The sequence below is a fragment of the Halichoerus grypus genome, chromosome 9, assembly GCF_964656455.1.
Source record: "Halichoerus grypus chromosome 9, mHalGry1.hap1.1, whole genome shotgun sequence".
Classification (NCBI taxonomy): domain Eukaryota; kingdom Metazoa; phylum Chordata; class Mammalia; order Carnivora; family Phocidae; genus Halichoerus; species Halichoerus grypus.
This window is the reverse complement of record NC_135720.1, coordinates 144,036,577-144,062,433: the sequence shown is the minus strand read 5'-3', so window position 1 is coordinate 144,062,433 and position 25,857 is coordinate 144,036,577. Positions and strand designations below refer to the sequence as shown.

Here is a 25,857-nt window from a genome sequence, read left to right as displayed (position 1 = left end):
AGTGATCAGGCTCCTTGCTCAGTGAGGGGCCTGCTTCTCCCTCTGCCTGCCACTCCCCCTGCTTGTGCTCTCTCTCTGACAAATAAGTAAATGAATAAAATATTTTTTAAAAATTAAAAATACATAAAAAAGGAATGAGAAGGAATTGATAAGGATGCGGAAATTTTGAATGAATTTTGCTATGTTAAACAAGCGTGATAATATCTAACAGGGTTTCCAAAAGAAGCTATGTTTAAACTATACACATCAATTTTACACAGGTCAGGAGAAATGGTTAATGAATTTAAAATGCACTAGGGTCCTTTCATTATCCAGAGAAAAGAAAAAGGGACTGATTAAAGTTCAACAAAGTAAACTTTGTTTTAATGTGTACTTACTTGTTTTGGGGTGCGGGGTAACCACTAACACAGAGATACAATGTATAACTTTAAAACCGACAAAAGGAAAAATGCCATTTTTGGTGATAACACACCAAAGGAAAACCGTTAGTCCAGAATTTTTAAAAATGTGCGCAGAAACCTGTGGTTCATGTTAAAAGGAAACCAGTCAGATGGTTCCTGTTAAGGGATGGTGCAGAAGAGGAATATGGCACCCATGGATTCCAGGCAACTAACTGCCTGCCCGGAAGGTCTTGGGCTCTGGGATTAGAAAAGCTCAGAGAACCCAGAGGTGCTGAGAGGCTTCAGCTGGTGCCATCGAATGTGCTGTTCGGAAAGTTTCCTGATAGCCACGGCCATGAGATCCCAGAGATCCCCCATGAGATCCCAGAGGTCCTGGCTCAGCTTCTCCCCTGGGACAAGTCTCCTCTGCTGGGCCACAGTCACTCGAGACGGTGCTAGGGCGGCAGGCTTCCAGGCCGAGCTGTCTGACTTGGCGTAGCATGAGTTTCAGAAAAGGGGAACTGGAAGAGAGCCAGGTTTCAGTTGGAGGAAGGGAAGACATTTCTCTAAACTACGGGATTTCCCCAGGCCTGGAAGAGTGGTTGTGGCGAGAAAGAAACAGGGTAGAGGCAGAGGCCGTGGCGATATGGGTCTCCACCACTCCTCGTCCCTGCCGAATGGACTCTGAGAAGAAGTACATGAGTAGATGCGGGATCTCAATGATGACTTACCGTTGCCACCTCAAGCCACCTTCCAGGAGGTGTAGCGAGGGGACACCAGCTCAAGTCTTTCAGGGAACAGGGCAGTCTGGGAGCCTGGTGTCTTCAGGACAGAGCTGCTCCACCTCCCTACGCTTGTGTACCCCACAGACTCTTCATGGCACACACAGGAGCCCCACGAAGGTCTTGAGAGTGTTCCACGGGCAGACACCCTGCCAGCTCGCACAGAGAGAGGACAAAAGGAAAGAAGGATATTGAACTCCCCACACTTTATAGTGAGGAAACCGGCTGATGATCCTGTGCTCAGCTGCGGACATGGACTGGCCACCCCAGACATGGAAGCCTGCCTCCCAGGGCAGAGACTCTAGCCTGAGGGGTGCTTCCCAGGCCTGGAAATTCAGCTCAAGTGTTGTTCGCCTGGCTGAATTTTGAACATCCAAAAGGGATTTGGAAAATTCATTGTGCAACTACTTAGGACTGGTGACTCCTTCTTCCCTTCAAGTGTATCCCTCTTAAGTGGGAAAGTCTACAATGGTCATCCTGTTCCTGCCCCACCATCGCGTTTTGGGGAGCAGAGAACTTGTGGCTTGCACAGATTTGTAAGCGGAGAGGAACTGTGCCCAGAATGGCTTCTACATAGGGCCTCACTCATGCCCACTTGGGGGCATATACGTGAGTTGAGGCTGAACTGAGTTGAGATCTGGGGGAGATTGGGATGGGTGAGCATTGTTTCACGTGGAGAGGTGGAGGTCTTTGGGAACCAGGGGGCAGATGATGTTAGGTGTAATAGTGTCTCCCACCCCCCCACCCCTCCCTGAGAGCTCCATTTCCTAATCACCAAAACCTGTGAGCAGGTTGTCTTGCGTGGCAAAGGGGACCTTGAGGATGTGACTGAGGAAAGGATCTTGAGATGGGAAGAGTGTCCTGGCTTCCCCAGGTGGGCTCCATGTAATCACAAGGTGCCTGGAAGAGGGTGGGAGGCGGGTCCGAGGCAGAGAAGCTGTGACGACAGAAGCAGAGGTCAGAGCGACAGGGTCCTGTCGGGAGCTGAGGAATGTGGGCAGCCTCTAGAAGCTGGAAAAGGCAGGAAGGAATTCTCCCCTGGGGCCTCTAGAAGGCAGGCAGCTCTGTCACCGCTTGGTCTGAGCCCCAGAGGACCCATGTCACACTTCTGACCTCCAGGACTGTAAGATCAGACATGGATGCTGTTTTAAGGGACTAAGATTCCGGTAGATTTCTAGGGCAGCAGACAGGCAATTAAAACAGACTTCCGATACTAGTGCGCTCTGTCGTCAGTACTGAAAAATCCTGTCGCTCCCTGCTCCCCAACGAAACCCTCCCCCATCCCAATTTGTAATCACAGCCCTGGGACTCGGAGTCGGCCGCTGCTGCCCAGCTGTCACTTTGGGGAACTTGATCAGTGGGTCACTGTCTCCACTGACACACTTGTTTCCCAAACGCTGTGTCTGTGTCCAAGTGACAAAACTCTCGTGCCCTCTCTGAGGCTCGAACTCAGGACCTTCAGATTATGAGACTGACGCGCTGCCCACTGCGCTAAGAAGGCACCTGCCGGGCCCCGCGTGAGCGGCGTCAGTCACTCTAAGCCTCTCCAGTCCCTGTGCCATTTCGGAAGAGCTCGCCTTCCGTCCGCGGTCGTGCACCCGAAAGAAGAGTGCGCGCCGGGCCGCACCCGCGTGCTGTCACCGAGCCCCGAGCCCCGAGGGGTCAGAACCGTTCCCGGGGTTCATCCTCCGTCACTCCAACAGGGCATGTTCCCACGTCGCCGGGAACGCCGCTCACCCCCGGGACCCCCCGGCCTTGGCTCGGGCGCGTTGCACACGGCTCCGCGTCACGCGCGCACGACGGGAAGGGCCCGAGCCGGGCGTGCACGGACCCCCAGGCCGCGACGAGGACAGGCGCCGCCCGGCGTGGCCCCGACCCGCCGCGGTCCCCTCGCCGGGCCCCGCAGCTCCCTCACCCGCGACCCGCGTCCCCGGCCGCAGCACCCCAAGTCCCGCATCGCGCGCCGCGGCGGGAACGGGGGCCCGGGGGCGGTGCGACCCCTGAGCAGCGGGAAGGATACACCGGGTGTCAAGGTGAGACCACCCGGTGAGGCGGAGAATGTCCTAACCCCCTGGGGTCCGAGCGCCAATCTTCCACATGCCCTTCATGAAGCTAGGAAACCATTCACTCGGCTTTCTTGTCCATCACCCAGTTACCCCATCCCTCCCACCCCCCACCACTCCAGCAACCCTCAGTTTGTTTCTTAATCGGAAAAGCTCCGTTACCTGAAAAATGGGATGACATCGCGCACTATTACTTCACAGACGGAACACTTGACGCAAACCGCTGTGCAGTGAATTCTCCTGCCTGATACGAATAATGATAGTAAGCTTCACCGGGAAAAGCTCTTTAAGCCACTTACAGGAATGGATAAAAACCAATCATCTACCCCTTTCCTTTGGGCAAACTTCTATATCGTGTCCACTTCACAGTGAGGACAGTGAGACCCAGCCAGCCTCAGCGACTCGCCGCGGCCCCGTGGCTGTCGGTGGGGCGGCTGGGATGAGCACGGCGGGTTGGGGGGCCCTCCCGGGGGCTCTCCCGCTTCCGGCGGACCGCACCTGCAGGCCCCGGACGCGCGCCCCGAAAGCACGTCTGTTTGCAGGCTGCTGCCCTCCGCGACTTCACCAGAACAGGTGCAGGGACGCCCTCCACGGCTGGAGACGCCCTCGGTTTTGTACCCGCGGACCTGGAGCCCCGCAATCGGGGCCTCGCGGGACCCCCGGGGCGAAAGTCCCACTCGCGAAGTTTGCGAGGGATCTGACCGCAGGGGTCCCAGAGAAACACTGGAGAAAAAGAAGGGCGGGTGGGGGGGGAAAGAGCCCGTCCACAGACTTAAACCATCCAGAAGAACGCGGAAGAAGTGTGTGCAAGGTAGCGTGGCCGAGCGGTCTAAGGCGCTGGATTAAGGCTCCAGTCTCTTCGGGGGCGTGGGTTCGAATCCCACCGCTGCCAGTCTTTATATTGCGAGCTGACGCGACCAAGCTCCTGGGAAGACCTTAGAAAAAGGACAGTCTGACTGCCGGTGATTTGTATCTAAAGTCAAAGGGTTCATACAGAAATGAGTAAACCTTCATAAAGTTCACAATTAACAAAAATGTAACAGTACATACACCTGAAAGCGTGCCTTAATTCCACCTTGTTCCACATCAGCATCCCACTTTGGCTTCACCAGCCATATTTACTTATATAGACAAACTTGCAATAAATTATAACCACATTTCAGAAAGGTGCAGTATTAGAGAACTTTCTAAAAGCACAATTGCTCAGTCAAATCATATGTGTGATGGTAATTTTGGTGAGTCTTGTCTTAGTCTTCCGCGAATGTTACCAATTTATCTGCCTGCAGCTCCGGGGAGGGACAGTTTCCTTTGCACCCTGACCAGCATTGTACTAATGACAGTTAATTGCCATTTATCTCTGACTAAGCTCCAGATATTGTCATAAGTTTTCTACATATATTAAAGTCATAAAATATTCTCAGTACTACATAAGAAGTTTATGTTATTATTCCTGTTTTACAGAGAAGGAGACTAAAGTTAGGACCAGGTAATTCGTTGCCTGTAGGTGGAGGAATCAGGGCGTTAATGCCTGGGGTAGACTGAAAAAATGCCCCCCCCCCCAAAAGATATCTCTGTTCTAATTCCTGAAAGCTTAACTATTACCTTATATGGCCAAATATTGGAGAAGTCTTTGCAGAAGAGATTAAGAATCTTGAGATGGGGAATTTATCCTGGATTTTTCAGGCAGACTTTAAATGTCATCACAAGTGTCCTTATGCCCTTTGTCCGAGAGAGAGGCAGAAAGGGAGGTTTGTTGATGCAGAGGCAGAGACAAGCCAGGGGCGCTGGCAGCCCCTAGAATCTGGAAAAAGCAAGGGCACATTCTCCCTTACAGCCTCAAAAGCCGCTATGACCTTGTCAACACCTTGATTTCCCCCCAGTAATCCAGACTTTTGGACTTCTGGCCTCCGGAACTGTGAGGAAGGAGATACGTCCGTTGTTGCTTTGAGCTCCTGAGCTTGTGGTTATTTGCTCCAGGAGCCGCAGGAAACTAATTCAGTCTGTTTGAACGCTAACCGGCAACACTCCCACAAACAATGGGTTTTGTTTGTTTGCCAATCTGATAGGTAAAAGGTAGCATCTCATATTAGTTTCACTTTTGAATTTCTCTTGAGAGTAAAGTTAATTTCTCTTTTCACACTTTCATAAATATTCATCTTTCTTCTTTATAGCATGGAGCTTGAATTCAGAGCCCTGAGACCAAGACCTGGGCTAAGACCAAGAGTCAAGAGCTTTAACAACTGAGCCACCCAGGGGCTCCTGGTTCTCCCTTTTCATGAACTCAGTATTTATATCCTTTGCAAGTTTTTCCCATGAGTTGGACTTTTTCTTGCTGAGGTTTCTTTACTTATATTAGGTAAATTAACTCTTCATAACACAACTTACACATTTTTCCCAGTTTGTTCATTTGATTATTTCACTTTGCTTATACATTTTTTTTGAGGGGATGAGAGTATATCTAAGCAGACTATTGTCTTAATATAGTGAGTTGTATCACTTTAATTGTTTCTGATTTTTTTGCAAAAATTAGTTTTCTACACCAAAGTTACAAAAATATCTGTCTTGGGCGCCTGGGTGGCTCAGTTGGTTAGGCGACTGCCTTCAGCTCAGGTCATGATCCTGGAGTCCCTGGATCGAGTCCCACATCGGGCTCCCTGCTTGGCGGGGAGTCTGCTTCTCCCTCTGACCCTCCCCCCTCTTATGTGCTCTCTCTCATTCTCTCTCTCTCAAATAAATAAATAAAATCTTTAAAAAAAAAGAGCTATACAAAAATATCTGTCTTGGGAATGTTAGTAATTTGTGGTTTTATCCCTTCTTCTAAGTTTTTTTTTAAATTTAATTTTATTATGTTATGTTAGCCACCATACATTACATCATTAGTTTTTGGTGTAGTGTTCCATGATTCATTGTTTGCGTATAACACCCAGTGCTCCACGCAGTATGTGCCCTCCTTAATACCCATCACCAGGCTAACCCGTCCCCCCACCCCCTCCCCTCTAGAACCCTCAGTTTGTTTCTCAGAGTCCATAGTGTTTCATGGTTCCTCTCCCCCTCCAATTCCCCCCCTTCATTTTTCCTTCCTACTATCTTTTTAACATATAATGTATTATTTGTTTCAGGGGTACAGGTCTGTGATTCATCAGTCTTACACAATTCACAGCGCTCACCACAGCACATACCCTCCCCAGTGTCCATCACCCAGTTACCCCATCCCTCCCACCCCCCACCACTCCAGCAACCCTCAGTTTGTTTCCTGAGATTAAGAGTCTCTTATGGTTTGTCTCCCTCTCTGGTTTCATCTTGTTTCATTTTTTCCTCCCTTCCTCTATGGTCCTCTGTCTTGTTTCTCAAATTCCTCATATCAGTGAGATCATATGACATTGTCTTTCTCTGATTGACTTATTTCACTTAGCATAATACCCTCTAGTTCCATCCACATCATTGCAAATGGCAAGATTTCATTTTTTGATGGCTGCATAATATTCCATTGTATATATATATATATATATATATATATATATATATATATATATATTATACACCACATCTTCTTTATCCATTCATTGGTTAATGGACATCTTGGCTCTTTCCATAGTTTGGCTCTTGTGGACATTGCTGCTATAAACATTGGGGTGCACATGCCCCTTCGGATCCCTACATTTGTATCTTTGGGGTAAATACCCAGTAGTAGTACGGTTTGCGTCAAGTGTTCCGTCTGTGAAGTAATAGTGCGCGATGTCATCCCATTTTTCAGGTAACGGAGCTTTTCCGATTAAGAAACAAACTGAGGGTTGCTGGAGTGGTGGGGGGTGGGAGGGATGGGGTAACTGGGTGATGGACAAGAAAGCCGAGTGAATGGTTTCCTAGCTTCATGAAGGGCATGTGGAAGATTGGCGCTCGGACCCCAGGGGGTTAGGACATTCTCCGCCTCACCGGGTGGTCTCACCTTGACACCCGGTGTATCCTTCCCGCTGCTCAGGGGTCGCACCGCCCCCGGGCCCCCGTTCCCGCCGCGGCGCGCGATGCGGGACTTGGGGTGCTGCGGCCGGGGACGCGGGTCGCGGGTGAGGGAGCTGCGGGGCCCGGCGAGGGGACCGCGGCGGGTCGGGGCCACGCCGGGCGGCGCCTGTCCTCGTCGCGGCCTGGGGGTCCGTGCACGCCCGGCTCGGGCCCTTCCCGTCGTGCGCGCGTGACGCGGAGCCGTGTGCAACGCGCCCGAGCCAAGGCCGGGGGGTCCCGGGGGTGAGCGGCGTTCCCGGCGACGTGGGAACATGCCCTGTTGGAGTGACGGAGGATGAACCCCGGGAACGGTTCTGACCCCTCGGGGCTCGGGGCTCGGTGACAGCACGCGGGTGCGGCCCGGCGCGCACTCTTCTTTCGGGTGCACGACCGCGGACGGAAGGCGAGCTCTTCCGAAATGGCACAGGGACTGGAGAGGCTTAGAGTGACTGACGCCGCTCACGCGGGGCCCGGCAGGTGCCTTCTTAGCGCAGTGGGCAGCGCGTCAGTCTCATAATCTGAAGGTCCTGAGTTCGAGCCTCAGAGAGGGCACGAGAGTTTTGTCACTTGGACACAGACACAGCGTTTGGGAAACAAGTGTGTCAGTGGAGACAGTGACCCACTGATCAAGTTCCCCAAAGTGACAGCTGGGCAGCAGCGGCCGACTCCGAGTCCCAGGGCTGTGATTACAAATTGGGATGGGGGAGGGTTTCGTTGGGGAGCAGGGAGCGACAGGATTTTTCAGTACTGACGACAGAGCGCACTAGTATCGGAAGTCTGTTTTAATTGCCTGTCTGCTGCCCTAGAAATCTACCGGAATCTTAGTCCCTTAAAACAGCATCCATGTCTGATCTTACAGTCCTGGAGGTCAGAAGTGTGACATGGGTCCTCTGGGGCTCAGACCAAGCGGTGACAGAGCTGCCTGCCTTCTAGAGGCCCCAGGGGAGAATTCCTTCCTGCCTTTTCCAGCTTCTAGAGGCTGCCCACATTCCTCAGCTCCCGACAGGACCCTGTCGCTCTGACCTCTGCTTCTGTCGTCACAGCTTCTCTGCCTCGGACCCGCCTCCCACCCTCTTCCAGGCACCTTGTGATTACATGGAGCCCACCTGGGGAAGCCAGGACACTCTTCCCATCTCAAGATCCTTTCCTCAGTCACATCCTCAAGGTCCCCTTTGCCACGCAAGACAACCTGCTCACAGGTTTTGGTGATTAGGAAATGGAGCTCTCAGGGAGGGGTGGGGGGGTGGGAGACACTATTACACCTAACATCATCTGCCCCCTGGTTCCCAAAGACCTCCACCTCTCCACGTGAAACAATGCTCACCCATCCCAATCTCCCCCAGATCTCAACTCAGTTCAGCCTCAACTCACGTATATGCCCCCAAGTGGGCATGAGTGAGGCCCTATGTAGAAGCCATTCTGGGCACAGTTCCTCTCCGCTTACAAATCTGTGCAAGCCACAAGTTCTCTGCTCCCCAAAACGCGATGGTGGGGCAGGAACAGGATGACCATTGTAGACTTTCCCACTTAAGAGGGATACACTTGAAGGGAAGAAGGAGTCACCAGTCCTAAGTAGTTGCACAATGAATTTTCCAAATCCCTTTTGGATGTTCAAAATTCAGCCAGGCGAACAACACTTGAGCTGAATTTCCAGGCCTGGGAAGCACCCCTCAGGCTAGAGTCTCTGCCCTGGGAGGCAGGCTTCCATGTCTGGGGTGGCCAGTCCATGTCCGCAGCTGAGCACAGGATCATCAGCCGGTTTCCTCACTATAAAGTGTGGGGAGTTCAATATCCTTCTTTCCTTTTGTCCTCTCTCTGTGCGAGCTGGCAGGGTGTCTGCCCGTGGAACACTCTCAAGACCTTCGTGGGGCTCCTGTGTGTGCCATGAAGAGTCCGTGGGGTACACAAGCGTAGGGAGGGGGAGCAGCTCTGTCCTGAAGACACCAGGCTCCCAGACTGCCCTGTTCCCTGAAAGACTTGAGCTGGTGTCCCATCGCTACACCTCCTGGAAGGTGGCTTGAGGTGGCAACGGTAAGTCATCATTGAGATCCCGCGTCTACTCATGTACTTCTTCTCAGAGTCCATTCGGCAGGGACGAGGAGTGGTGGAGACCCATATCGCCACGGCCTCTGCCTCTACCCTGTTTCTTTCTCGCCACAACCACTCTTCCAGGCCTGGGGAAATCCCGTAGTTTAGGGAAATGTCTTCCCTTCCTCCAACTGAAACCTGGCTCTCTTCCAGTTCCTCTTTTCTGAAACTCATGCTACGCCAAGTCAGACAGCTCGGCCTGGAAGCCTGCCGCCCTAGCACCGTCTCGAGCGACTGTGGCCCAGCAGAGGAGACTCGTCCCAGGGGAGAAGCTGAGCCAGGACCTCTGGGATCTCATGGGGGATCTCTGGGATCTCATGGCCGTGGCTATCAGGAAACTTTCCGAACAGCACATTCGATGGCACCAGCTGAAGCCTCTCAGCACCTCTGGGTTCTCTGAGCTTTTCTAATCCCAGAGCCCAAGACCTTCCGGGCAGGCAGTTAGTTGCCTGGAATCCGTGGGTGCCGTATTCCTCTTCTGCACCATCCCTTAACAGGAACCACCTGACTGGTTTCCTTTTAACATGAACCACAGGTTTCCGCGCACATTTTTAAAAATTCTGGACTAACGGTTTTCCTTTGGTGTGTTATCACCAAAAATGGCATTTTTCCTTTTGTCGGTTTTAAAGTTATACATTGTATCTCTGTGTTAGTGGTTACCTTGCACCCCAAAACAAGTAAGTACACATTAAAACAAAGTTTACTTTGTTGAACTTTAATCAGTCCCTTTTTCTTTTCTCTGGATAACGAAAGGACCCTAGTGCATTTTAAATTCATTAACCATTTCTCCTGACCTGTGTAAAATTGATGTGTATAGTTTAAACATAGCTTCTTTTGGAAACCCTGTTAGATATTATCACGCTTGTTTAACATAGCAAAATTCATTCAAAATTTCCGCATCCTTATCAATTCCTTCTCATTCCTTTTTTATGTATTTTTAATTTTTAAAAAATATTTTATTCATTTACTTATTTGTCAGAGAGAGAGCACAAGCAGGGGGAGTGGCAGGCAGAGGGAGAAGCAGGCCCCCCACTGAGCAAGGAGCCTGATCACTGAGCAAGGGACTCCATCCCAGGACCCCGGGATCCTGACCTGAACCAAAGGCAGATGCTTAACCGGCTGAGCCACCCAGGTGTCCCTTCATTCCTTTTTTTAAAAGGGAGGTGCAGGGGCCTCTGGGTGGCTCAGTCCTTTAAGCACCTGACTCTTGATTTGGGCTCAGGTCATGATCTCAGCGTCATGATCTCAGGGCTGTAAAATCAAGCCTTGCATGGGGTCTGCGTTCAGTGGGGAGTGTGCTTAAGCTTCTCTCTCTTCCTCTCCCTCTGCCCCTCCTCCCCTGCTTGGGTGTGCATGCACTCTCTATCTGTCAGAAAAAAAGGGTGGGCTACAGCATTTACTGAGGCTCAGTTCATATGCACTGCACTGAATGTATACAAATGAGCAAATTTTTTACTTTTGTGGTATGATTACACACATAAGACCATCACTGAAATCCAGGTTCTAGTGTATCCATTACTTCCCAAACTACTTTAGGCTGCCCAATAATCAATCCTTCTCTTGTCCCCACCCTGTCCCCTGCAAACCATTTTTCTGTTGGTCACCATAGGTTAGTTTGTATTTTCTGTAATTTTTATTAAATGGAATAACATAGTATATATCCTTGTAGATTAGCTTCTTTCCCTCATCATAATTATTTTGAGATTAATGTACGTCTCATATTACCACTAGCTCATTCCTTCTTACAGCTGAGTGGTATTTCATGGTATGGATAGGCCACGGTTTAACTACCCACCCATTGAAGGACCTTTGGACTCCCAGTTTTATGCTATTAGAAATAAAACTTCTATGAACATCCGTATCCAGGCTTCATGTGATGTAAGTTTCATTTCTCTGAGATAAGTAACCACCAGTGTAATGGCTGGGTCATGTGACAGTTGTATTTTTAGTCTTTCAAGAAAAAAACATTTTTTTTATTTGCTTTAAACAGTTCATTATCTTTTTAGACGTTTTTAAAACCTTACGTTTTTTGAGCAGTTTTAGGTTTATAGAAAAAATTGAGCAAAAAGTACAGTTTCCATATTACACAAAAGTTTGTGTCCCCCACCAATTTCCTCTATTATTATCTTGCGTTAGGCTGGTGCCTTTGTTATTATAATTGGTGAGCCAATATTGATACATTATTATTAACTAAAATCCACAGTTTCTAGTAAGATTCAACTTTTGCATTGAACTTTCTATGGGTTTTGACAAATATGTAATGACATGTATCTACTGATACAGTATCATACAAAATAATATTTTCCTGGCCCTAAACACCTCCCGTGTTCCCCATATTCATCCTTCCCTCCCTCCTCCAGAACCCCTTGCAACACTGACCTCTTAACTGTCTCCATAGTTTTGCATTTTCATAATGTCATAATGTTGGAATCATACAAGATGATTGGCTTTTCAGATTGGCTTCTTTTACTTCGTAATATGTACTTGTGATTCTTCCATGTCTTTTTTGATTTGGTAGCTCATTTCTTTCTATCACTGAATAATATGGCACTGTAGGGATGTACCACTGTTTGTTTATCCATTCACCTAATGAAGGACAACTCGGTTCCTTCCAAGTTTGGGCAATTATAAATAAAGCTACTATAAAGATTTGTGTACAGACTTTTGTGTGGTTGTAAGCTTTTAGTTCACTTGGGTGAGTGCGGAGAGGCGTTACCGCTGGGTCATATGGCAAGACTATGTTTAGTTTTGTAAGAAACTGCCAGGCTGTTTCCACAGTGGCTGCACCATTTTGCATTCCCACCAGCTATGAATTAGAGTTCCTATGACTCCACATCCTCACCAACAACTGGTGTTGTCAGGGTATTGGATTTGGGCCATACTCAGAGCTATCTAGTGGTATCTTACTGCTGTTTTCGTCTGCAATCCCCTGATGACATATGGTGTTGAGCATCTTTCCATATGCTTATTTGTCATCTCTATATCTTCTTTGTTGAGTTGTCTGTTCAGATCTTTGCACATTTAAAAAATTGAGTTGTTTGGGACTACATCAAAATTAAAAAAAAAAAAAAAGCTTCTGCACAGCAAGGGAAACAATCAAGAAAACTAAAAGTCAACCAAGTGAATGGGAGAAGATATTTGCAAATGACATATCTGATAAAGGGTTAGTATCCAAGATATACAAAGAACTGACAAAACTCGACACCCACAAACAAATAACCCAGTTAAAAAATGGGCAGAAGACACGAACAGACATTTCTCCCAAGAAGACTTACAGGTGGCTGACAGACACAGGAAAGGATGCTCAACATCACTGATCATCAGGGAAATGCAAATCAAAACTACCATGTGATATCACCTCACACCTGTCAGAATCAGCTCAACAGCTCAACAGCTCAAGAAAGAATAAGTGTTTGCGAGGATGTGCAGAAAAAGGAACACCTGTTGCACTGTTGGTGGGAATGGGAAGTGACGCAGCCACTGTGGAAAACAGTATGGAGGTTCCTCAAAAATCTAGAAATAAAACTACCCTCTGATCCAAGAATCACGCTACTGGGTATTTACCTAAAAAAATATAAAAATACGAATTCAAAAGGATACATGCACCCCTATGTTTATTGCAGTATTATCAACAATAGCCAAATTATGGAGGCAGTCAAGTGTCTACTGATAGATGAATGGATAGGGAAGATGTGGCTTGTACATACGATGGAATATTACTCAGCCTTGAAAAAACGAAACCTTGCCATTTGCAACGACATGGATGGAGCTAGAGAGTATTATGCCAAGCAAAATAAGTCAGTCAGAGAAAGACAAATACCATATGATCTCCCTCATATGTGGAATTTAAGAATCAAAACAAATGAGCAAAGGGGGAAAAAAAAAACAAAGAGAAAACAAGAGAGAGAGCAAGAAACAGACTATAAACTATAGAGAACAAACTGATGGTTGCCAGAGGGGAGGTGGGTGAGTGGGGTAAAGAGGGCGTAGGGATTAAAGAGTACATGGGAAAAATAGTAGAAATTCAGTTGTTTCTTTTCTTATTGTTGTGTTTTAAGAGTTCTTTGCATATGTTGGGTGACAGTCCTTTCTCAGATATGGCTTTTGCAAATATTTTCTCCCAGTCTGTGGCGTGTCTTCTCATTTTCTTCTCAGTGTCTTGCAGAACAGAAATTCTAAATTCTCATGAAGTCCAGCTTATCACGTTTTCCCCTCAAGAATTATGTTTTTGGTGTTGTACCTGAGAAGTTATCACCAAACCGAAAGTCACCTGTTTTCCTCTGTGTTACTTTCTAGGAATTTCATGGTCTTACATTTTAGATTTAGGTCTAGGATCCATTTTGAGTTAAGTTCTGTAAAAGGCATAAGGTCTGTGTCTAGTTCTGTACTAGATTCTTTTTTTTTTTTTTTTTCTGCATGTGGACATCCAGTTTTTCCAACACCATTTGTGGAGAGACTATCTTTGCCCCATGTACTGCCTTTCCTCGGTGATCAGGTGACTGTGCGGGTCTATTTCTGGGCTCTCTCTTCTGCTCCATTGATCGGTTTGTCTATTTTTTTCACCAACACCACACTCTTTATTACTGTCACTTTATGGTAAATCTGAGGTCAAGCAGTGACAGTCCTCCAACTTTGTTCAATTTTGCGTTGCTTGTTCTGAGTCATTTGTGTCTACATATAAACTTTAGAATCAGTTTGTCAATATTCATGAAATAACTTGCTGCAATACTGATTGGGATTGCACTGAATCTACAGACCCCGCTGAGTTGAGTCTCAGGTGTGCGGTGGGCTGCGTCTGGGGGCGTGGGAGACAGCAGGGAGGTGTTTTCGAACTCTGCAGGTGGAAGTCAGAGGGGCTCCCACCGCATCCCTGCATCCTCCCCACCTGAGCTGGAGTGGAGCTGAAGTCCCGGTTGTGCGTGCGGGACGCGTGTGTGAGAGAGAGACAGAGACAGAAACAAAGACCCAAAGTTTAGGGCGGGGATCCGTTTGAATTAGTGAGGGTCTCCAGGCCCTCCCGCCGGGAGAGTAGAGGTCCCGGCGGCCCCGAGCCCACAGAGCGGCCTGGGTGGGTCCCGGGTTCCCCTCCCTCGCCCAGTCGAGCCTCCAGCCACAGCCCCTCCGCCCCTCATCTTCGGCGGTCCAGCCCCGCCCGCAGACCCCCGGAGTCCCAGGCCCCTGCCACCCGCGCACAGGGCCGCCAGGTGCCACCCGCCAGCCCAGCTCTCCGCGCCCCGCGTGCGACCTCGGGGGGGGGGCAGGTCACCGCGGGGGTGCGACCTCGGAGGACGGTGTTAGAGGGGAGATCCGCCAGCTGATGACGCGTCGCCCTGGATATGAGGCCCTGGTTATGCGGGACAGTGGTCCGCAGGAACCATAAAGCCCCACACTTAGCAGGGTCGTACCCGGACCCACGAAACACCTTGGGGCGGGCGGGGCCCCCTCCCCCCCAGCCCTGCACCTGCACCTGCGTGACGGGCCTGAGACGGCCACGTGACTGACTCAGCGGGGGTCCGCAGCCCCGCACCCTCTTCCCGGCCCGACAGCGAAGTGCCGGCCGCCCCGGTCCCGCGCTCCCGGTCTCGCCCGAAGCTCCTCTTCAGAGATCCTGACTCCGTGCATCGAAGGTAGCGTCTAGGTCACAGAGGACGGGGTGCACCCCGCGGGCTTCATCCCCGCTGCGGCGGGAAGGCGGTGCCCTGGCCGTCGCTGAGGTTCTCCCTGGGCCGAGGGAAGCCTTCGGGGCCCTAACACCAAGCTGTGCGAGCGGCTCCCGCGCTCGTCAGCTCTGCGGCGTCCTGGGCGGCAGGACGGCTGCTCGGGTCGTGCACCTTCTCCCGAGCCGCCGCTCCGCATCCACGGGCTCTGGCAACATATTTAGTCTAAGAGCAAGGACAGACCTAGCATCACCCCGGGCCTGCGCGCGGGCTCCATGGCTTAGCTGGTTAAAGCGCCTGTCTTGTAAACAGGAGATCCTGGGTTCGACTCCCAGTGGGGCCTTGGCTTTTCCTCTTCTGGGAAAGCTGGTTTCTCCATTAACCCCCTCTGCTCTTTATTCTCCACTGTATCCAGTGTTGCTCTAAATTCTGATCCAATCACGCCTAAGCAGTTGTGACTGCAAAATTCTCACTTTCAAGGAAAAGGGATGTGTTTCTTTATGATCAGAGTGAAACGGAATGAAAATGGACTTCTGTGGCTCTGAGAGCTGAGAAAGCCAGAAATCAGTAACTTCCTTTGTGATATCTTTGCTGAAGCTCCTCCCTGTCCTCTCTTTTTTGGGGACGGATGGGGGAAGAACAACAAAAATGTTCCCTACTCTTAAGCCTTTTTCTGAATTCCCATATAATTAATTAGTGATTTGAGAGAACCTAGCATGCTATGTTTTACATATGATTTTCCAAATACTACTAAATTATAAAATAGTAATGTATATTTTCTTATATGTCTTCAGTCTTCAAGGAAGGGTTTTAGCCCCCAAGGAAATAAATAAATTAACCCCACTGGAAACTGAATTTTAGTTCTGCAATTAGAAACACAGAATGATCCTATAATGCAGTGATTCCCAAGCTGGGTGTGCATTTAAATCACCTAGGGAGCTTGTTAAAATACAGTGTCTTGGGACTCATCCCCAGAAGTTTTAATTCTGGCTTGGTAAAGGACCCAGAAATGCACACTTTTAGCAAGTACTCCAAGTGATTTTGAAGCAAGTGAATTACATTTGCAAAACCCCACATTACAGACATAGCTGAACAAAAAGTGAGGTCAACAAATGCCCTTAGCACTTTGTACTGATTCAGGAACATCTACTCACCCTCCTATCATCAAATTAGAATTATTCTAATCCAAACTGAATTGATCTTCTCTATCTCCTAGGTTCTACCTGCTTTTGCCTTGGACATCCTCTCTTCATCCTGATTCTTTCAATATAAACATAGTGTATTGGTCAGCAAGGGCCGCCATAGCAAAATATCACAGACCGGGTCGCTTAAACGACAGAAGTTTATCTTCTCATAGTTCTGGATGCCAGAAGTCCAAGATGAAGGTGCCATCAGAGCTGGTTTCCTGGTGAGGCCTTTCCTCTGTCTTGTAGACCTCCACCTTCCTGCTCTATCCTCACATGGCCTTTCAAGGGGAGAGAGACAGTGAGACAGCTCTGGTATGTCTTTCCCTTCTTATAAGGACACCAGTCTTATTAAGTAAGGGCACCGCCCTTATGACCTCATTTAATCTTGATTAATTCCTTAAAGATCCTATCCCAAAATATAGTCACGTTAGCGGTAAAGGGCTTCAACATATGCTTTGGAAGGGGGGAACACAGTTCAATCCATAACAAGTAGGAGAGGGAGAATTGTATGACTTAGCTCTGAGTGACAGCTTCATCAGGACAGCATCTAATTAGCTGAAGTGCCACCTGAAGAGGGAGCTTTGTGGATGTGATGAAAGTGTGGAGATAAAAGTATTGTCACAGAGTTAGCAAGGATTTGGCCTTTAAAGCACTTTTTTTTTTTTTTTTTAAGATTTTATTTCTTTGCCAGAGAGAGAGAGAGAGAGAGAATGCACACAAGCAGGGGGAGCTGGAGGCAGAGGGAGAAGCAAGCTCCTGCCTAGCAAGGAACCTGATGCGGGACTCGATCCCAGGGATCATGACCCAAGACAAAGGCAGATGCCCAACCAGCTGAGCCACCCGGGCATTCTACTTTTAAAACACTTTTTAAATTACTTCTTCTGTTCTATTTTGTCCTGAGATGTGACCTGCTCTGTGATATTATTCATATGACAGAGATGGCTGGAAATTGTACCTGCCTTTGTAAGAAATAAAAGGAGGACTTAATTTAACTAACACTGTGCTGAAGCCAGTAGATAAAGAGGACATGAACCTTGTCTCTAAGGAGACTTCAATATGGTTGAACAGGCCAAGTAAACACATACCCCAAACACTACAGACGTAAGAAAACCCACGTTCACTCATAACATTTGCAAAGCATTCACTTTGTCTTTGAATTCTGAAAATGTGTGAGCCTTGCATATGGTGGACAAATGACACCTGTTTAAGCTTCAAGCTCCTCAACTACAAAATGAGGACAATAATAGTACCCACCTCAAGGAATTGTTAGGAACGTTATATGAGACCATTCATGTAAAGTATCTACATATATTAAGCTAATGTCATCATCATCATCATTATTAATGCAGTATTTGTTTGTTTACTGAAAATTGTTGGGGTAAATCCTACTCTCCCTTGCTATTAAGATGGGATCAATGAGTGGAAGAACTGATGTAATCTATAATCATAACCAGAACTGTAAATAAAAGATGGATACTGTTTCTCCAGGGAGATTCATTTGCCAATGACAGCCCCGCCGGGACCACTGGCATAATGGGTGAGAACTGGTTTTATCTGCCTTTGAATCAGACTTGGAACCTATTTCTCCAGAAGTACATTCACCCTACCTGCCATATCAAGACCTTTAGTGGCTCTTACGGAAGCCCTAGCCAAATTGTACCTGCTTCCCTCTCTCAGGACTTTTGGAATCCAACCCTTTCGCCACCTTTCTCTTGACTACATTTCTATAGTGAAAGACACCTGTTAATATAAGTTCAAGTGAGAAGAGGTATGTTCTGGTGATGTCTCTTTCTATGCACACCAGCCTAGATGGCACTGGGTTTTGTTCAGTTTTATTTTGTCTTGAGACAGAAAATGAAGGTTCCGAATTTTGAATGAGATCAGGCAGGGTGAGATGACTCCATGAGCTAAATGATTTCTCATTAAGCCAGACCAATGGCTATCATTTGTCAACTTCAATCTCAGAATTATGTCCAAGAATTCCTGTTATCTAGGAGACAGAGGAAAGAGAGCAGGTCAAATCACTAAAGATCAATTCTCTAGAGGGCAATGCTCTGAAGATAAATTTGAAGATCAAACATTATGAACAATGACCAATAAGCCCAAGTATTGAGGATTTTTTTGGGCGGGGTGCTGTGGGATCTTGTTTTACTCTTTTCCATCTTATATGCAGATGCAGGAACTTGCTGGCAAACGTAGTTTAGCATGTTCTCTGTTTTTGGAGACGTGTTCCTTTGCCACACCTCTGCCTCAGTATCTGCCTCTGTCCCTGTCCTTGGCGGTTAAACACCAGCAACAAACCATCCTAGCAATGGATTCAGGTAGTTGCATGACATTTTGTGAAGGGGAAGTTGGTCAAGTCGACCCAGAGGTGTCTTAGGGAAGCAGGAATCCATCCTCTGGTGAATGGACCCTCAGGCCATCTTTTTTAGGAGGCCTTTTTTGGTTGAATCATGTATTCCTATCAATTCTCACATACATGCTCCTTTCTGTTCACTGTTTTTACATTCTCTCAGCACCTCATGCACAGCTGGCTCTTGATTACCCAGCTGACAATCTCAGCCTCTTTCCCTGGACTCCTGCAGATTTCCAGCCAACCCCCCAGCTTCCAGTCTCCTCCTCTTTGATCCCTCATCCAGTGGCCGTAGTAAATGTTCTGAGTGCTGCGCCCACCATTTCACAGCCCTTCCGAAAATATTTTCATTTGATCAGACTCCTTAACCTAGTATTCAAGATTGTCCATATTACCCAGGTTATTTTTACAACCTGGTTTTACTACACCACTTTATGTACCCTATGCTGCAATAATTGATAATGTGTGCCTCCATCCATCAAAAAATGTATACATACCTCCCTAATGCCCTTTGTCATCACTTAGGGATATTAAGATCCCCTTCCATTACTCCTTACCTTCTCACTTCCACAGCTGCTGTTAGTAAGTTCAGGGCCATTTTTTATTTATTGTACTTCATATGTGTATTTCCCCCTTCTTTAAGTCTTTGGGATCATCTCATCCTGACTTGCCTGAATTTCATGAATAATGCCACCAGATGTGGGCCTTTTTTCTTTCACTATGCTTGGATACCTGGACACTCATGTCTTTTAGTTTGGGAATTTTTAAAGATAAATTCACTGCTGATTTCTTCCTCTATATTTTCTATATTCTTTCTAGGTAGAACTCTACCATTCACATTTGAATGTTGATAAGGGAGGAAGAACACTTATTTTCTAATCCCCGCTTTTAATACAGTGGAAGAAGTTCTGGTACATTCACCAGGCAGGAAATGTATGGGGGAATGTTTCAAATTTATCTCAACTCTCTCCTGTCAGGTTTTAGAGGAGTTTATTAATAATACTTCTGTCTTCTCTTCTTGAATTCAAAACAAAATGAAAAATGGACATAGATGCCAGAGAGATGATCAAAATGTGTTTGCATTATTGTTGTTAGAACTGTTTGAAGATCATGGTTTATGTCATGCAATCAAATCATCTTGCTTTTTCTCCACCCCTGAAAGCACTTACCCCATCAGTTACTGGCACAAATGGACACCCCCCCCCTCTGTCCCCAACACACACACACACACACACACACACACACACACACACACACACACCACATGACGAATCTGTGCCTATAGGTCTGGTATATGGCAAAGCAGAGCAGGATGAATCCTGAAGACAGGTTAGATTCAACCAGAGAGAAAGTGGTTGAGTCAAGCATACTCAGGTCCATTTGCAAGCTCACCAATCTTAATTTAACACTGTATGTTTTTTTAAAAAGATTTATTTTTTAGAGACAAAGCTGCCCCTAACACCATATATTAATTGCATTTCAATTTAGAAAAATAAAATAGGGGTGCCTGGATGGCTCAGACAGTTAAGCAGCTGACTCTTGATTTCAGCTCAGGTTATGATCTCAGGGTCCTGGGATGCAGCCCTGCATGGGGCTCCTCACTCAGCAGTGAGTCTGCTTGTCTCCTTCTCCCTCTGCCCCTCCTCCTGCTCTCTCTCTTAAATAAATAAATAAATCTTTTAAAAAATATATTAAAAAATTTTTAAATATAATATTGTAAGTTATACTTCAATTTTTTTAATTAAAAAATTAAGTTTACCAATCTGATAAATTCCTTTTTCTTTCTCAAAACTATGAAAGCCTCTCAAGGCCTCTGCTTTCTCAGATCTTCTAAGACAACCACCACCCAAACACCTGCTTTCCAGCTTCCAAAATACTGTTGACATTGCTTCTCTGTTGTCATCTCCTTTCCCAACCTCTTCTCCTTTGTGAGTTTATACCTTTTCAAAATTCTTGTAATGCCATTGTGGTAGACAAATGCCTTTGTTATATGTGTCATGATTAACCTGAAATCCATACCTAATATTTGCGATTTCGTTCAATAGCACTCACCTTCATGATACCACCACCATCCTGATTCCTGCCACCTCCAAATTCTCTTCACCCTTTACCCAGGATAGCACATCTAGGACAGCACTTAGCACATTTTTAGTTATTCTTAGCTATTTATGCATATGTAAAGAGATACTGGTATATAATCTTCTTGGAATGGAGGATAGATCTGGTCAGTTTTCCTGCCCTGCAGTGCCCAATATTGTGCCCTGTGCTTAGTAGGCATAAAAGTTATGTTAATTTAATGAGTGAATGGATAAATGACTGTACATGAATCAGCCAAAATATTCTGATTTTAAATTTAAGGCCATATGCTATGTCTTGAGAATTGTGGGTATGTTAATTTTCTGTTATATACATTTCCTCTTATGAAATATCTTGCTTCCATGAATAGTTTATAAAGTTTTTTTTTTTAAGATTTTATTTATTTGACAGAGAGAGAGAGAGAGAGAGTGAGAGAGGGAACACAAGCAGGGGGAGGGGGAGAGGGAGGAGCAGGCTTCTCAACAGCATTGTCAAGCAAGGCAGCCTTATTAGACAAAAGAAATGTGCCTTGGCTAGAACGGGAGGGGGGGTGTGGGGAACCACGAATACCCTGAGGCCACATATACCCACATTCCAATTCTTGGAGTCCCACTCTTCCCTCATCAGTGCCCTGACTAACAAGAGATCTTCAGAAAATGTCAACCCACTTTCTGGTACTATTTTCTGTATTAGTCAGGGTCCTTGGTTGTAAACAAAGAAAATAATTCTGGGGGTGCCTGGGTGGCTCAGTCTGTTAAGCGTCTGCTTTTGGCTCAGGTCATGATCCCGGGATCCTGGGGTCCTGGGATTGAGTCCCACATCAGGCTCCCTGCTCAGTGGGGAGTCTCCCTCTCCCTCTGCCCCTCACCCCGCTTATGCTCTCTCTCCCTCACTCTCTCTCTCAAATAAATAAATAAAATCTTCAAAAAAAAATAATTCTGAGAATTTAAGCAGAAAGAAGATATTGGAAGAGTGGTAGTTCACAGAATCAAAGTGAAAGGTGAAGAACCAAACTTGACAAACAAGCAGACATGAAGGGAAGCAAGATATAGCCAAGATCCCACTCCAGAAAGAGACCATGTAGGACATATCCTTTAGTGCTGTCACCTGGGACAATAATCAGGAAGGCATCTGCTCCAACAGTCCCTTCCCCCCTCCTCATTCTTTTGCCTCATTTTACTAAGATTTAAATCCTTTGTAGAAACATCTGATTGACCAAATCTAGATCACATGCACCCCTAGCTGCAAAGTTGCTGGGAGAATACACTGCCCACCTCCCGATGGCTTCTTTAATCATACAAAAGCGCCATAACCAATAATGTCCACTAACCTATCACACAGTGCTTTGATTTAGGGAAAAATATATATATATTTGAAACTTGTCTACTGAAAGGACTTTTTTTTTTTTTAAGATTTTATTTATTTGACATACAGAGAGAGCACAAGCAAGGGGAGCGGCAGAGGGAGAAGCAGACTCCCCACTGAGCAGGGAGCCTGATGTGGGACTCGATCCCGGGACTCCAGGATCATGACCTGAGCTGAAGGCAGGCGCTTAACCAACTGAGCCACCCAGGTGTCCTGAAAGGACTTTTCAAATGTTACTTTATAATGTTAATTGTAATTATTATATTCATTAACCTTATGATTTCTATTGAGGGTGTAACCCATCTCTCTCCCAAGAAAGTATATATTTTCTTCCTCATGTCGTCAAAACTTCTGCTAACTTGCAGTTTTTAAATCACTCTTACGTTCTTTGATTTTAGCAAGTGTCTCCCATCAAAATTCAATGAAGCACATGAATGAAAGTTTTCCAGAGGATTTCATTCTTATGGGCTTTACCAAATACCCTTGGTTGGATCTTCCTCTCCTCTTTGCCCTCCTGATCTCCTACACGTTCACACTGTTGGGAAATATTGCTACTACTCTGGTTTCCCAACTAGATTCCCAACTCCAAAGTCCTGTGTATTTCTTCCTCACAAACCTCTCCTTTTTGGACCTCTGTTTCACCACCATAACTGTACCCCAAGTGCTATTCAAGCTGGGGGCCCCAACAAGAACATCACTTACCTGGGCTGTATGGCCCAGGCCTATATATTCCACTGGCTAGGCTGTACTGAATGCGTCCTGCTTGGCACCATGGTCTAGACCGCTACACGGCTGTGTGGAAGCCCCTGAGGTGCTCCGTAATCGTGGACCCAAGCACTGCCTGCAGCTGCCCAGCACTGCGTGGCTCGTTGGTCTGGCAAATTCCCTGCTGCAGTCCACACTCACGGTCCAGCTGCCCCTGTGTGGGAACCAGGAGCTAGACCACTTCTTTTGTGAGCTGCCAGGGCTTATTAAGATGGCTTGCGTGGACACCATGATCAACGAGGTCACTTTAGCTGTGGTGGCCACCTTTCTGATAATGGGTCCCCTCTCCATGATTCTTGTCTCTTACAGTTGTATTGCCCAAGCCATATTTCGAATCCCCTCCACTGATAAGAGGCTTAAGGCCTTCAACACTTGTTCTTCACACCTACTGGTGGTGTCTTTATTTTATGGCCCAGGCATCTACATCTATATGCAGCCCTCGGGGGATAGCCCTCAAGACCTTACCAAAGCTCTGATGCTGTTTTACTGTGTTATTACTCCGATGGCCAAGCCATCCATCTACACCCCGAGGAACAAGGATGTTAAAGGAGCTTTGAGGAGACTTCTCAGGGGGGCCATTTTGTGCAAAAGAATATGAGAAAATGATGCTTTATTTTGAATGGAAAAGCCCAACAATAATCTAAAATATATCCTCCTTTAAATATATGTTTCACCAAAATCATACCCGAAAGTCAAGAAAGCCTTCATGTGCTGTGTTTACCTACACCACTGCGGACACCAAGTATGTTGGGGTTTTTTCCACACCAGCCAAATCTCTGACCCCAACTGGGTGGCCTACAATTCAATTCAATTCTGACACTAACTACCTAGAGTTAGCATAGACTCCACAATTTAAGGGCTCAGTCCCACAAAAACAGCCTCCGCCTTGGACGAAAATACATATATTCGTCCATCCAGCAATCTTGTGAGAACCTATCCCCTAAAAATAAAATCATCTGTGCGTGCAGAAGAGATCATGCATAAGAATAAATATTGCAAAAAAAGGATAAATATTGCAGACTTGTTCATAACAAAAAAATAGAAATATATTTTAGTATGCCTACTGATAGTAAATTAACTATTAAAATAAGTGCCTTAAGACCATTAAAAATAATGCTTAAGAATTATTCCAGATGGGGCGCCTGGGTGGCTCAGTTGGTTAAGCGACTGCCTTCAGCTCAGGTCATGATCCTGGAGTCCCTGGATCGAGTCCCGCATCGGGCTCCCTGCTCGGCAGGGAGTCTGCTTCTCCCTCTGACCCTCCCCCCTCTCATGTGCTTGCTCTCTCTCATTCTCTCTCTCTCAAATAAATAAATAAAAAATCTTTAAAAAAAAAAAAAATTATTCCAGATGACTTGGAAGGATCTACCTGGCCACAGGGGCTCTTTACATATTAATCATTCAATATTCATAACTGTCTGTACTATTATTCTTATTTTATAGAAAATGAAAATGAGGTGCCTGGGTGGCTCAGTCGTTAAGCGTCTGCCTTCGGCTCAGGTCATGATCCCAGGGTCCTGGGATCGAGTCCCACATCGGGCTCCCTGCTCGGCGGGAAGCCTGCTTCTCCCTCTCCCACTCCCCCTGCTTGTGTTCCTGCTCTCGCTATCTCTCTCTCTGTCAAATAAATAAATAAAATCTTTAAAAAAAAAAAAAAAAAAAAAAAAAAAAAAAAGAAAATGAAAATGAGGCACAGAGACATTAAGTAACTGGATCATGTAGGGGCTGCCCCAAGATGGGCCTCCTAGGCATGAAGATTATTTTGAGTTAAGGTTGCTGGAGGGGAGGTGGGTAGGGCGATGGGGTAACTGGGTGATCGGCATTAAGGAGGACAGTGGATTTAATGAGCACACGGTGTTATATGCAACTGATGAATCACTAGATTCCACTCCTGGAATTAATAATACAGTATATGTTAACTGAATTTAAATATTTAATGTAATTTAATGTAAATAAAATTTTTTTTAAAAAGCAATTGAAACCCAGCAGATTCTGTAAAAGTTCTTTACCTCCCTCATAACTGGCTAAAAAGAATTTAGATAGAGGTCCTGCTCCAGGAAGAGAGCTGTCACCATGGATAACTACATTATGGTATGAACTAGGGACGCTGGGCAGGGAGGAACCTAGCAAGGCCTGTTTGATCAAAATCCTCTATGTCCCATTGTTTCTGAGTGGCCATGAAAACACTTGTTTATCAAACATTTACTCTTTTTCATCTTCCTGAGGATTGCATTCCTTCCCTTTGAAGTCCCAGACCCCTACTAGGTTCTCCTTAATTGAGGATGACATTTATACCTCATTTTGCTTGACTGTCTCTGGACTTTCATGTCTGTCTGGCTTTCCCGCTTGTATGGTATCAAATCTGATTTTCTCTGGTTAATCTCTGAAAAAAATCTATTCAAAGCCCCCCCTTCCCCAGCCACCTTACAGACAAAACTCACAGGTGTCCGCACTTGGCCCTACCTCTGTTTTTCTAGGTCACGGTGCCCTACGTTCTGGGAAAACAGACCTCAACTACAAAACATATTCTTCTCTAGCCTGACCACAACCCACATCCCGGAGGAGCCCCGGACACAGGCCCTAGAGAAACCTGCCACCCGCCGCCCTGCCTGGCCAAGAATCGAGCGCCTCCCCCCACCGCACATCCTTCAAAGGCCCAGCCCGACGTTTCGCCAGCTGTCCGGCCCCTCCTCCCACGGAGAGTGAACAAACTGTCCTGCTAGTCGCTCTGCTCTTGCTGCAAATCCCCGCCACCCGCGTCACCAGCCACCCTAACAATGTCAGTTTGGTTCTTCGTCCGCCTACAAGGACCTCGAAGGGCACGGGGTATCCCCGCTCCCCGACAACCCGCAGCACAACACGAACAGGAGGCCCGCGTCACGCTCTGCCGCACACACTTGCTACACTTGCACAGAAACGCGCACGTCCGCGTGCTTACGTGAGCGGGGAGGAGATGCGGAAGCACGCACGCTGGGAGAACCACACACGCGGGGGAAGGGGCGGGGCTGACGTCGGGATGGCGGCAGGTGGAGCGAGGAAGACAAACCCGGGCGTTCACGAGGGAGAGGGTTGGCTCGCTGCCGGATTCCCGGGCGACGCGTGCGCACCCGAGGCCCTTGCAGCGGCCTGGCGGGCGGCCACG

At 47.1% G+C, this 25,857-nt stretch overlaps 1 long non-coding RNA gene and 4 other non-coding genes across 5 annotated transcripts in view; 3 read left to right on the top strand and 2 right to left on the bottom strand.

Moving 5' to 3' along the window:
* The window catches only part of LOC118533782 (uncharacterized), a 36,787-nt gene extending 10,935 nt beyond the window's left edge, over positions 1-25,852 (bottom strand). Inside the window, exons 1-2 of the long non-coding RNA XR_004916377.2 lie at positions 25,654-25,852; positions 16,290-16,434 (exon numbers count right to left, since the gene is read on the bottom strand). This is a non-coding gene — a long non-coding RNA (uncharacterized LOC118533782). The remainder of the gene's footprint in view (positions 1-16,289; positions 16,435-25,653) is intronic.
* TRNAM-CAU (transfer RNA methionine (anticodon CAU)) lies at positions 2,591-2,663 on the bottom strand. Its single transcript has one exon. It is a non-coding gene; the product is annotated as a tRNA-Met (tRNA).
* Positions 4,036-4,117, top strand: TRNAL-AAG (transfer RNA leucine (anticodon AAG)). Its single transcript has one exon. It is a non-coding gene; the product is annotated as a tRNA-Leu (tRNA).
* TRNAM-CAU (transfer RNA methionine (anticodon CAU)) lies at positions 7,704-7,776 on the top strand. Its single transcript has one exon. It is a non-coding gene; the product is annotated as a tRNA-Met (tRNA).
* On the top strand, positions 15,239-15,312 carry TRNAT-UGU (transfer RNA threonine (anticodon UGU)). The gene has a single exon. It is a non-coding gene; the product is annotated as a tRNA-Thr (tRNA).
* Positions 25,853-25,857: the final 5 nt, after the last annotated feature.